Source organism: Rana temporaria, chromosome 5 (assembly GCF_905171775.1).
Source record: "Rana temporaria chromosome 5, aRanTem1.1, whole genome shotgun sequence".
Lineage (NCBI taxonomy): Eukaryota > Metazoa > Chordata > Amphibia > Anura > Ranidae > Rana > Rana temporaria.
The window spans coordinates 241,838,257-241,851,596 of NC_053493.1; the positions used below are offsets into that span (position 1 = coordinate 241,838,257).

General features: G+C 45.2%; 1 protein-coding gene across 2 annotated transcripts in view; it reads left to right on the plus strand.

Annotated features, from left to right (window-relative positions):
* Positions 1–5,790, plus strand: part of PRPF4B (pre-mRNA processing factor 4B) — a 69,887-nt gene extending 64,097 nt beyond the window's left edge. For both annotated transcript variants that reach the window (XR_005749469.1, XR_005749470.1), the window contains exon 19: positions 5,670–5,790. The gene's annotated coding sequence lies outside the window, so the exon portion shown is untranslated. The remainder of the gene's footprint in view (positions 1–5,669) is intronic.
* The last annotated feature ends 7,550 nt before the right edge of the window (positions 5,791–13,340 follow it).

Below are 13,340 nucleotides of genomic sequence, written 5' to 3' on the forward strand. Positions count from 1 at the left end.
GGGCGATTTGTTTAATCTCTGTGTATCATCCAAGGCTGTTCACTTCACTGGGTATATGTGAGGGTTTACATCCACTTTCAGGTAAAAAATATTCAGGTGTCCATTTTGGCCTCATCCTGCCGTTGCTTCAGAGCATTATAAAACGTTTTCTTGGTGTTCTTGCTGAAGCGACTACTCATTCACAATAAACGTAACCACTTGCCGACTGCCCTATAGCACATTCAGTGCTACAGGGTAGCTGCGCAGAATCGCACATATATACGTGTTCCTGCACTTTCGGGTTTTGGGCGTGAGTGTGTACTGGTGGCGGATCACCGCTGGCACCCGCTGATTGTTTGGTACACTGACAGAATGGCTGTCTGCCTATGTAAACAAGGCAGATTGCCATGCTGTCAATACAGAAGGCATGGATCCTGTGTTTCTGTAAATCAGACCTTGGTTTGCGAGCATATTTCGTTCCAGAAACATGCTTGTAATCCAAAGCACTTGTAAATCAAAGCATTTTTTTTACAGGGTATAAAAGAGAAGAGAGGCACCTCTAAGTGTAGTAATACGTTGCTAAATCTTGTACCTTCATTAAATGTAACTATATTGCTACACTTAGAGGCTCCTCTCTTCTTTTATACTCAGTTGTGACATGACGGCGCTTGTATATGAAGACATCGCTTGTATATCAAGGCAACATTTATAAAAATTTTAGCTGGTCTTGCAAAACGCAAATTAGATTACATTTTTTTTTTTTATTAAATGTGTTTTATAGCAGAAAGTGAAAAAAATTAACATATATACATTTTTTTCAAAATTGTGGGTTCCTTGTTTATAGAACAAACACTGAGGTAATCAAATACCATCAAAAGAAAGCTTGATTTGTGGGGAAAAAAGGACATTTTATTTCGGGTATAGTGTCGACCGCGCAATTGTCACTTAAAGTAACGCAGTGCCATATCACAAATAATGGCCGGGGGGGGGGGGGGTGTAAACCTTCTGGAGGTGAAGCAATTGTAAAGGTAAAAAAATAAAACATGCCTATACTATTCCATTGCACAGCGGCCGTGAACCTCAACTTCTCGGGTCCCCCAATAGCACTCCTCGCCCCCCATCTCTGTCCAGTGCCCCTATGGGAAAGCCCCCCTTGTCACTACCTTTGGGAGCTAATGGTTCCCAATGCCCAGCATAGCCAGCTAGACCTGGAAGTAAGGGGAGAGAAGAGCTAAGGGGGAGTTGCTGAGGCGTGCTGAGGCCGATGCAAGGAATGCATTTGGGTAAAAAAATGTTTAGGCTTTAGATCCACTTTAAAGCAAAAGTACAGAGGGGGTGGGAAATGGGGGAAGCATCTTCATGAGGGAGAATACTGATCTTCTCTACTGTAGCTAAGGAATCTTAGAAGACTGTGTGCAGGAAGTAAATAAAACTGATTATACACTGTCAGTGCTATAAATAAGTCACTCAATATAATCAGTCGGCACAGGCAGTTGGAGATGACAGAAGAGAGAGGTAGGAAATGTTATGGAGTAAGAGGTTTCTAAACACTGCCTTGCTCAGGGCAGTTGTTATCTTGAGTTTTGCTAGGAGTTAAAAAGTAAGCTCACTTTTACAGAAACATTTGTAAGGTGAACTTACACGGGACCCCCCCCCCCCATCCCACTGACCTGGAGCGCGGCTATCTCCCGCTATGAGCCCTCATATATAGCCGACTCGCTGGTCCGGGGCTTAGAAATCCTCTCGACATAATGTCCTAAACATACCTCGTCAGGAGGTATGTACAAGAACATTCTAATTGGTTGGCACTGTCGCATGTGTGGCACCAACCAATTAGAACTCACATAGCCCATCCTGTCACCGTGGACGAAGAGGCCATGGGAATTTTAAATCCCCTGACTGATAAAGCGGCTTTTCTGAACAGGAGATCGCCACACTTCAGGTTAGCAGGACCAGGTGAAATGAGGAAGGAAGGGGTCCAGTGTAAGTTCACCTTACAGATTTTCTGTAAAGGTAAACTTGCACTATAAGCTTAGAGGAACTATAGGCAAAAATGTTTTCTCTATTTGTGGAAATTTCCCTTCACTTCCTGCCCTATACCCAAACAGGAAGTGGGAGGAAATCCCTGCAAATAAAGGGAATTCTTTGGGGACACCCAGGTCACCAGAATTAGTGTCTCCATTGGAAGATTTTCCATCCTATTACTTTTCTGGGGACAACTCAAAATTTGGATTTTCTCTTACTTTTCCTTTCAACGTTAATGGTAAATAGGACAAATGGAGGAGGCGAATCTCCTGACAGGTGCTCTAATCCCTCTGCACTGTATCCAAAACAAAAAAAAGTTTTGCCTTTTAGTTATATGAAGCAAGAAAAAAAACAACTCTGAAAGGGGTTGTAAACCCTTGTGTTTTTCACCTTAAGGCATCCTATGCATCAAATAGAAAAAACTCCTGTCACTGACCAGCCCTCGTCCGTTTTACTTACCAGAGCCCGTTCGTTCCAGCGACACGCAAACCCACCCCGGCCGGGGTCTCGGCTCTTAATTGGATAGACTGATAGCAGCGCAGTCATTGGCTCCCATTGCTGTCAATCAAATCCAATGTCGTGGGTGGCTGGCCGAGTCTGGCATTCTGTGTCTGGACTCGGAACGCAAATGCTGTACTCGGGAGCGCGGCTGCACGGTAACCCCCCAGGGATAGCACTTCTCCTAGGGGGTTTTCCGAGGAACCACGAGCGCCTTTGGGGGATCCCAGAAGACAAGGATCTTCACTCTGTGAAAACTGCACAGTGGAGGTAACTGCACTGTACAGTGGAGGTAAGCATTATAATTGTATTTAAAGATAAAATAAAAGAGGGTTTACAACCTTAATGACAAGGCCATTTTTTTGCGATATGGCACTGCGGTGCTTTATCTGACAATTGCGTGGGCATGCAACGACGTTCCCAAACAAAATTGATGTCATTTTTTCCCCACAAATAGAGCTTTCTCTTGGTGGTATTTAATAATCTCTGCCTTTTTTTTATTTTTGCGCTATAAACAGAAAAAGGCAGACAATTTTGAAAAAAAATATAAACATTTTTTTTATTTTTTTTGCTATAATATCCCCCAAAAAAATGTTTATCGGTTTAGGCCAATGTATATTCTTTTACATATTTTGCATATAGGCACAAATTGATTGGTTTGTGCAAAAGTTGTAGCGTCCACAAAGTAGGGGATAGATTTATGGCATTTCTATTAAAAACTTTTTTAACTTTTTTAGTAATGGTGGTCAGCGATTTTTAGTGACACCGCACAGACAGATCGGACTTTTTTTTGGGACCAGTGACATTATTACAGTGAGCAGAGCTAAATACAGCCACTGGTCGCTGTATAGATGACACTGGCAGGGAAAGGGGTTAAGTGTTCCCTAGGGAGGTGATTTCTAACTGGGGGGGGGGGGGGAGGGAGTGGACTGACTGGGAGTAGAGAGATTGCTGATTTTAGTTAAATTAGTACGGTTTTCATACGAAAAAAATAAATCATAAGAGCAAGACTACGAATGCTCAAATACAGAAGAATACATACAAAACTATTACACATTACATCACTTCTGAAGTTGCATTCTGTCGTACAAGAACTTTCATATGGGGAGTAACCTTCACTTTTGACATGAGACTAGCATGCAACAAAAAGCGGATGAACGAGAGTCTGAAAATCTGATTGCGTGTACAAGGCTTTAGATACAGGCACACTGTTTTCCGTGGTCATTGAAAACCCCCTCCACACATCCCTCCTGCCTTCACTGAATGCTGGAAAAGGGGGAAGAGATGTAATGCTGTCTGGCATGCTTGCGTTTCGCTGCATTGAAAGTGCGGATGCACTACTGCAATGACGTACATGCAAATCTGTGAATAGCTAAGAAATAAACAGCGATCACATAACCTGCAATTTAGAAGCCAGAAAAACTCCATTAGAGGCACGTTTTGTACAAATTGATTCATGGATTAATGTTAAAGTAGAACTAAAGGCACAACTTTTTGTTTTCTCATTTTGGATAGAATATCATAGGGTTATAGCCCCTGTTGGTTTATTTTTTTGCCATCTTTGTCTCATTAGGGAGATTTACCCTCCACTTCCTGTCCCATAGCCAAAACAGGAAGTGAGAGGAAATTGGATTTGTCTGTTGAAAATTTGTTTTATATAATACTGATGAGGTTTACAACTGCTTTAAGCCCTAATTGCCCTTTAATGTTCATTCATGGGAAAAAATGAACTTCACTGATTAACCACTTGCCTACTTTTACCCCCTTTCTAGCCAGGTCAATTTTCAGCTTTCAGCGCTTTCACAATTGCGCAGTCATGCAACAGTTTTTCTTAGTTATAAAAATGTAAAATAAGTAATTTTTCTACTTCACGGATGTGCGCTGATGAGTGGCACTGATGAGGTGGCGCTGACTTGTGGGCACTGATGATCAGTGTAGATGTCCCTTGTGTGGATTTGGCAGTTACGGTCTCTGCTCTCATTCACTGTCAGCGTGAGTAGAGGACTGCCGATAATCGGCAAATACTATTTACACTGTGATTGGACACAGCTAGTTACATGGTAAAGATGGACACAGTGATCACAGATCCCTGCCTAATGCACACCGCAGGGGGCGCGCAGGCAACAGGATCATGTCTCTTCGACTAACACGAGAGGGAAAAGTTTAATAGTCTAAACTGGAAGTATGAAAAATGTTTGCATGTTGCGGAACTGAGATTTAAATGTTCCATTTTTGTAGAACTGCCCAATTCTTGCTGTACAATTAAATGTAGTTGTGAGGAATGTTTATATCCTTTGACTTAGTCAGAACATATTAGAAATAAGAAACTTGCTGCTAAAAAATAAATGGCCACCTACTGATAATTTTTCCTCTTTTGCCTATAAGTGAAGAAACTGCTACACAAGAATGGCATTTTAGTATGGCCAGAGTAATTGTGGATTGTTTATAAGCACTTATTTCCATAGATCAGCCCTTTTCTACCTCGGGTGCCTTGGCAAAATGCCTAAATATTGCACCAAATTGACCAAAAATTGTGTACAAGCCAGCAGGTGGATCAAGCCTGCTTTTTTTTGTTACACAAAGCCACAGGTTTTCCTTGTGCACTATTATAGGCTTGGCAATGTGCAGACCAGCCGCCAGTGTCCTAACAACCGCTGACATCATTGGTTGATAAGGAGGACATCACCTGCACCGCATCCTTGTTTGACACCCCCACCCCTCTCTGTGAGCACTCGGGTCATGTTAGCTGCGTGGGGAAGATGAAATACTGGAATACTATTCAGTACCAGTGTACAAAAGTGTGTTTGCTTTGAAAAAATAAATCACCTCTAATGTTGGGTGGTGTCTTGCGCATGTGGAAGTTGCTGCATTATGTAAAAGTATTCGTTTTTTTTTTTTTTTTTACATTTTAGAATTGGGTGCGTTGAGGTTGTCCATAATTTTAAAGGTTGCCTTGACTGGTAAAATAAGGTTGAGAAAAGCTACCTTAGATTACGATGCCCTAAGCAATTTGGAGACCAAATTAAATTATACATTTTATAATTCAAGGATAAATGGTAAAATCTGTATTTGCATTGAATTGTGTTGCATGTATGTATTTTGCTCGGTACAGTTAGTTTCATTAAAAAGAAAAAAAAACTTATACTGCTGTTTTTTTTCTCCTATAGGGTAAGTTCCAGATTAATAACCGATTTGGATTCTTTGGGGATTGCTGGATAATAAAAGCTTTTGAATCCTGTCCCAGAATAAAAAGTACTCTTCAATAAACATTTATTATGTTTTTGTCTACTACTTGTCCTGTTTTTAAATTAGCGGTGATACTGGTTAGTGAAAGGTTCATTTAGAACACGTATACTGGCGTTAGAAGCACACAATAAAATTGTACGGCTCCTGAAAAAATAAATAAGTATAGAATATTACAACATGGAGTTGCGTATGCAAATGTAAGAAGTAGAGCAGTGTAAATGATAGAGCACACAGTGTGTAAGGTACAGCACAGAGTACAACATGGAGTGGTATAGACTAGGTGAAACAGTGTGGAGCATATTTTTTTTGGTACAAAGTGGAGTATGTAACACACAGTGTAGTGACTAGATAATTGTTTTCAACATGCAACACATTTAGCATATGTTGTATGAGCTGACGAGTACAACAGACTTCTGCAGTCCAGAGAAGCAATGTGGGTACAACAAGAGGCAACAAAGCAAAAGTGGAAAGGGCACACGGGTAATCCATTAATCCTGATATCAGATGGCTAAAGACAGTAGTACAAAGCAGAATGGTGAAGTTGTGCACTAAGCAAACAAGCAGAGATTGTTAACACATAACAGAAGACTTAAGGGTAACAATTAAGAAGAACTAGTATTTGCAAGACTACTGTATATTAGAATGCAGAACCAAAGAGAAATAAAGCGTATTCGGAAATCAAGAAATGCTGAGAGGTGACCAGGACCCACCCTATGCAGGAAGAGACGTGGGTACCTAAAAACTGGAGTGGTAAATGGTCTGTGAGGATGACCAGAGGATAGTGAAGACTGGGCTGTGCATGTAGACGGCAAGGACATTAAGTAAAGAGCCATAAAGCTGATTGTATTGCAGTGAGTAAAGTAAGCAGTGGTGAACAGAGGACATGCCTGGTGCCTCTGCATAGAAGAATGTGGGCCAACGGAGTTGCAAAGAAGTGAACTGGGGCTGCACACAGAGGCAGAAGAAGGTTGAGAAATCCTGAGGACATGTACAAAGAAAGTGAGATGTTTTAGGAGCTGCATATGAAAGACAACGTTTTGAGAGGTCTGAAGAGCTTATGAAGAAGGATGGGAAATACAGTATATGTGATCTCCTTACAAAAGTCAATGGTTGAAATATTCAACATGATGCAGGCATTCTAGAAATGTGCTAATTGAACACATACTGAATTACCTGACTACAACTGTCAAACCCACGTCTAGAGAAAAAAATGGTCCATTGTGTAGAGAGAGTTGCTTGCAAAAACATAGAATCATAAGAACAAGCTCTTTGATGCAAAGACAAAAATGTCGAAATATGCAACTCAAAGGATAAGTCCGAAGCATTTCGGAAACATGCTGAGGTCTGAACCAAATATTGAGTTTTGGTTACAATTGCTGGATATGTAAGGGGAAAAACGAATGAAAACAGCATGCTAAATGTAAAGCTTGGGGGTGATCAGTTATACTGAGGTTTTGAGGCCGCCAGTGGCATTAGCATACAAATTATGCTGGTCTATTAAAGTGATTCTAAACCATCTAAAAAATAAAATAAAGATTAAACGTCATACTTGCCTGCTCCGTGCAATGCTTTTGAGGGCAATTTCCTTGAGGGCACTTGTGCAGGCTCAATCCCGAGCTGCACTGCCTGCGTCCATGGACAGACTGTGTGGCTCGGCCCCACCCCCCACTCCCTTGTCGCAGAAATTCATTGATACCAGTGGAGCAAATTGCCCCCGCTTCTGCCTCTGTCCAAAAAAAAAAACGAGTTACTGCTCCCTGGCTGGATTGAGATTGGGCTCAGGTAAGGATTTGGGGAGATCCTGATTACAGAAGTTTTTCCCAAGGTCGTCTTTCAGGACAGCAACTTAGAGAGATCCCGGCTCCTCCTCCCCTTCCAGGAAACACCGCCTTCTTCCAGACTTTAAAGCCTCATCCTCCCACTGGCCCCTCAGTTATGGTGTTTCCTCCGGTGGGGAGACACCGCTGGGGAACCAGGGCTGTTAGCCGGGGAGGCTAAGGCAGTATTTCAGGAAGGGCAGGAGCCGGGAGGGTCCGGTGTTGTACCTTTTTATCTTTAAAAAAAAAAATTAAATTTGGCGCCAGGTCAGAACAAGGGAGTTCGCATACCTGTTACAGCGCCGTGTTTCTCGAGCGCGCTTTGGGGAAAAGTGGCAGCTGGGAGGTCCACTCTTGCATGCGCCTAGGGTGGCGCTGTGTTCGTTTCCACTTCCCCCTCCATCCGCAGATTGGAGCTCAGTGGCTGCGCCGGACGGCGGGTGACGTCAGTTCCGGCGGAGGGGGAGGATACAACACACGAGGCCGCGTCTTCCGGTTCCGGACGCGGCCTAGTAAGAGGGACTCGGCACTCGGCTGGTGGGGTCACCGTTCCGCTGTAGAGACAGCGTTAAGGACCAAGAGACCACCGTTTCCGTGCGGAAGGATGTCGGAGGCAGAGGCCTCTAAGGACGCTCCTGCAGAGAAAGACGCCAGCCAAGCCAAGGTCAGTGGAACCCTGGGGTGGTGTTCCCTGTCTCTCAAACCCCTGCTAGCTCCACAGTGGTGTTTTTTCCCCTGCCTGGTGGTCGGTGGGAGAGGAGTGGGTCCCTGGTGTTGGTTGGTCCTGGGATGTGCACTCCTGGTGATCCCTGTTTATTCTGCTGGGGGGTTCTGACTAATACTGCTGCTCTCTTGTTTTGTTTGTTTCAGAAGTACACAAGCAAATCGCTCCATGGCTCTAAAAGAAAGTGCCCTGTCTGTAGATCCACATTTGGGGAGACTTGGGACAAAACTCTTTGTAGGGGATGTATGGATGCGGTATTGAGAGAGCAGTCAGCAGAACAGGGGGTAGATCTGGCGGCCTCAGTTAAGGAGCTTTCAAGCACCTTTCATTCCTTCAAATCTCTGTTTGCCAACTTTCAGTTGCCCCAGCCCCAGAGCACCCCTCCCCCTGTGCATCAGGCGGTTTCACCTGATCCACCGGAATCCTTCACGATTAGTGAGGAGAAACCGGTAGGGTCGACAGAGGAAATTGAGGAGGAAGCAGGCAGCGCTCCCTCTGAGTCTCAGGGAGAGTCAGATGAGGAGGGCATGGACGGGGAGTCCACAAGACCCTCACGTTACAAACTCTCTATAGAGGAGGTGGAGGAGCTTTTAGGGGCTATCCACACCACTCTGAGGATTCAGGAGGAAAGGAAGCCGCTGTCCCTGCACGACCAAATGTACAGGGGCTTAGGGGAACAGAAAATAAAGGTGTTCCCAGTCCATGACGTTCTGGTCGACGCCATCAAAAGGGAATGGCAGGATCCAGAAAGGAAACCTTTTTTCTCAAAAGCTCTAAAGAGAAGGTTTCCTTTTGAGGAGGGAGAAACCCTAATTTGGAACAAGTCGCCTAAGCTTGACGCGGCTTTTTCCCAGGTCTCTAGACATACTGACCTGGCCTTTGAGGATATGGGGGTACTCTCTGATCCCATGGATAAGAGGATGGATTCCCTTCTAAAGAAGACTTGGGATTCGTCCCAGGGTAACCTCAAGCCCGCTATGGCGGCTACAGTGGTAGCCCTCAATTTAGAGTATTGGCTTACTCAAATTAGGGCGCATATTTCCCTACGATCCTAAAGGGGGTGGCTTTTTTGGCAGACGCCTCGGCAGAATCTATACATATGTCCGCAAGGTCTGCAGCACTGTGCAATTCAGCCAGGAGAGCCTTGTGGCTCAAAATGTGGCAGGGAGACAGTGCTTCCAAAGTGAAACTTTGTGGAATCCCCCTGATAGGGGATTTATTGTTTGGTCCTGGCCTGGAGGCAGTCCTAGATCGGACCGCCGACAAAAAGAAGGCATTTCCCGTTAAAAAGAAGTTCGGGCAACAACCAAAAAATAATTTTCGTTTCCAAAGAAAATCAGACACCCAGATCTGGTCCCCAGAAGAAAGTTTGGGGACAGAAGGGGAAGGGCCGAGGAGGGGCAATTTTTCACCCTCCTGAACCCCCCAAAAAGACCCAGTGACAGCCCAAAGGTGGGAGGAAGATTGGGGGTCTTCCTCCCACAATGGGAGATGATTACCTCCAACCAGTACATCTTGGGGATCATCCGAAGGGGTTACAGGCTAGAATTCTCAAACACTCCCCCCCTCAGACTGTTAATCACCAACCTACCAAGGTGTGCGGGAAAGTCTTCGGCCCTCCTCTCCTCACTGCAGGAGTTGGAAGAGCAGCAGGTGGTTGTCCAGGTACCGACCAAAGATATAGGCAGGGGCTTTTACTCCCACATCTTTGTGGTCCGCAAGCCCTCGGCGAAGTTCAGGCTTATTCTCAACCTGAAACCCCTAAATATCTCGGTCAGGTACAAGAGATTTCGAATGGACTCGATCTATTCAGTAAAAGCTCTTCTCCGGCCAAACTGCTTTATGGCTTCGATAGATTTAAAGGATGCGTACTTACACATCCCCATAGCAGAGGACCATCAGAGGTTCCTGAGGCTAGCAATAAACACAGGGGAAGAGGTACTGCACCTACAATTCAAAGCCCTTCCCTTCGGCTTGTCATCGTCCCTCCGCATATTCACCAAGGTGATGGCAGAGGTTTTGGCCTTCCTGCGTCTCAGGGGAATCCTAGTAGTCGCCTATCTGGACGACCTACTCTTGTTCGCCCCTTCCCCGGAGCAATTGAACCAGGACTTGCAGTCAACCAGAGACATCCTGGAAAGCTTAGGTTGGCTCATAAATTATAAAAATCCAACCTAGTCCCATCTCAGAGGGTGCCTTTCCTGGTATTTGTTTTGGATTCGACAGAGCAAACGGTCTTCCTTCCCCCAGAAAATATTCAAAAGGTGGACAAGGCCATGCTGTCTCTGCAGGGCAGTGGTCAAGTCTCCATAAGGAAGGCCATGTCCGCCCTGGGGTTGCTGACCTCTACTCTTCCGGCAGTGCAGTGGGTGGGCCTTCATTTCCATCCTCTTCAACTTTTCATCTTGAAGGTCTGGGACCACAGTCTGGAATCATTGGACTCCCTAGTCTCTGTTCCGGGTCCAGTCAAACGGTCCCTCTGGTGGTGGAGAAGGGGAGCAAACTTATCCCAGGGTCTGGAGTTGATTCTACCAATTTCCAGAGCGGTCACAACCGATGCCAGCAGCACAGGTTGGGGAGCACACCTGGGTTCCCGCTGGGTGCAAGGCACCTGGGAGACAGTGGACGCAGTGAAGTCCTCCAATTGGAGAGAGTTGAGGGCAGTTTCCCTGGCCCTTGTCTTTCCAGAAAGAACTTTGGGGTCACCATGTACGAATTCGTACAGACAACTCCTCGGCAGTGGCTGTTGGCGGAAACCATTCTCAAATGGGCCGAGATCAATGTCCTGTCCCTGACAGCCTTGCATCTGAAGGGGGATCAAAATCGGGTAGCGGACTTCCTCAGCAGAACAACGCTGAGGGAGGGCGATTGGTCTCTGAATCAGGAGGTTTTCAGTATGATAGTCCAGAGGTGGGGGTTACCATGCGTGGACCTATTTGCCTCCAAACAGAATGCCAAAGTGGACCTGTTCTTTTCTCTAAGCAGGTACGATGGAGCTTTAGGGATAGATGCACTAGCTCAGAAATGGACATTTTCCAGGTGCTATGCTTTCCCCCCTCTGGTTCTGATCCCTGCTGTGTTGAGAAAGTTTCAACAAGAGAACACAACCTTAATTCTAATTGCCCCGCATTGGCCCAGGAGACCGTGGTTTTCAATTCTAAAGAACTTGGCGGTAGAACCCCCCTGGCTTCTACCAGTTCGGGACAACCTCACTCAAGGTCCAGTCTGCTGCCCTCATGTAGACAGGTGGAACCTTGCGGCCTGGTGTCTGAGGAGGAGCTGCTAAGGGGCAAAGGGTTTTCAGATCGCCTCGTTGCGACTCTCCTAAATTGTAGGAAGAAGGAAACGCAAACCATTTACCGTAAGGTATGGAGACGGTTTAACTCCTGGTGCTCAGAAAGCTCCTTTAGTGTACACAGTTCCGTAGCAGTACTAGAATTCCTTCAGGCTGGGGCGGATAAGGGATTAGCTCTCAGTACCTTGAAGGGACAGGTGTCGGCCCTGAGTGTCTATTTGGAGAAAAATCTTGCAGCGGATCCTTGGATAGTGAGATTTTTTTAAGGCGTTGAGTAGGCAGAGGCCAGTTGGTGTCGCCTCTTTTCCTGTATGGGATCTTTCCTTAGTTTTGCAGGCCCTTACAGGTGACCCTTTTGAACCATTGGGGTCCTGCACCTTGAAGTTAATCACTCTCAAGACTGCTTTTTTAGTAGCAATTACGACGGCACGCCGAGTAAGTGAACTCGAGGCCCTCTCAATTAGAACTCCTTTTTTCGAATTTTTCCGGATCGTATTGTTTTTAAGACAGATCCGGCATTTTTGCCAAAGGTGGCCTTGAAATTTCATAGAGGCCAAGAAATTATTCTACCTACTTTTTGTTCAAACCCGGTGAGGGAAAAAGAGCTTATTTTTCACAACCTAGATGTAAGAAGGTGCGTCCTTCCCTTTTTGTTCTATTTTAAGGGGCCAGAAAGGGTTCTAGAGCCTCCAGACGTACTATAGCTAGTTGGATAAAAGCAGCCATCAGTCAGGCTTATGCGATAGGGGGATTAGAGCCCCCAGTGGGATGGGAGTCAGGGCACATTCTACCAGAGCAGCAGCAGATCTGCAGAGCAGCAACATGGTCAAGTTTTGCTACATTCGTTAAGCACTACAGACTAGATCTGCTGTCAGCACAGGACCAAGCCTTTGGCTGCAAAGTGTTACAGGCAGTAGTCCCACCCTAAGGTAAGGTGCTCGCTTATCCTCTTTAAGGTGCTGTCCTGAAAGACGACCTTGGGAAAAACGGAGTTACTTACCAGTAACGTCCTTTTCCAGGAGTCTTTCAGGACAGCACCGTTGCCCACCCAGGGTTTGAAGATTGAAGAACTCATCACATAAGGACGTCAGGTAAGATAAGAGATTTGTTGTATGACGTTGTCTTGTGTCTCCCCAGTTGGCCGGATGTACTCTTGAAGAACTGAGGGGCCAGTGGGAGGATGAGGCTTTAAAGTCTGGAAGAAGGCGGTGTTTCCTGGAAGGGGAGGAGGAGCCGGGATCTCTCTAAGGTGCTGTCCTGAAAGACTCCTGGAAAAGGACGTTACAGGTAAGTAACTCCGTTTTTATCTTAATGCTGAGAATGCTTTAAGGTTAAAACTTAAGGCGCGGTTTACTCCATAGAAACGCAGTCTTCATGAGTTTCTATGCAGAACTCGGCTCGGCGCAATCAGTGAGATTGGAAAAAGGCCAAGCATACTTAGTGTGAGAATCGCCCTGTGCTTAAATAGCCCCAGACAAACGCACTTCCATTGCAAAAGTACATCCCTGTGTTTCCTTTCCTAAAGTAAGGTGCTTTTGTTCTGATGTTTGTGGCTGTTTGTTGATTAGTGTAGTATTGTTGGATTAAAGATTTATTGTAGTAGGTGTGTGTATTTTCTGAGTGTTTTTTGTGTCTGTTTCTTCTGTGTTTTTTGTCTGCATTTGTATTAGCTGTCTGCTTGTGTTTTTTTTTTGTTGGTGTCTGGTTTTTGCTGTGTGATTTTTGTGTGTGTTTGTTCTGTGTTTTTGTGTTTGTT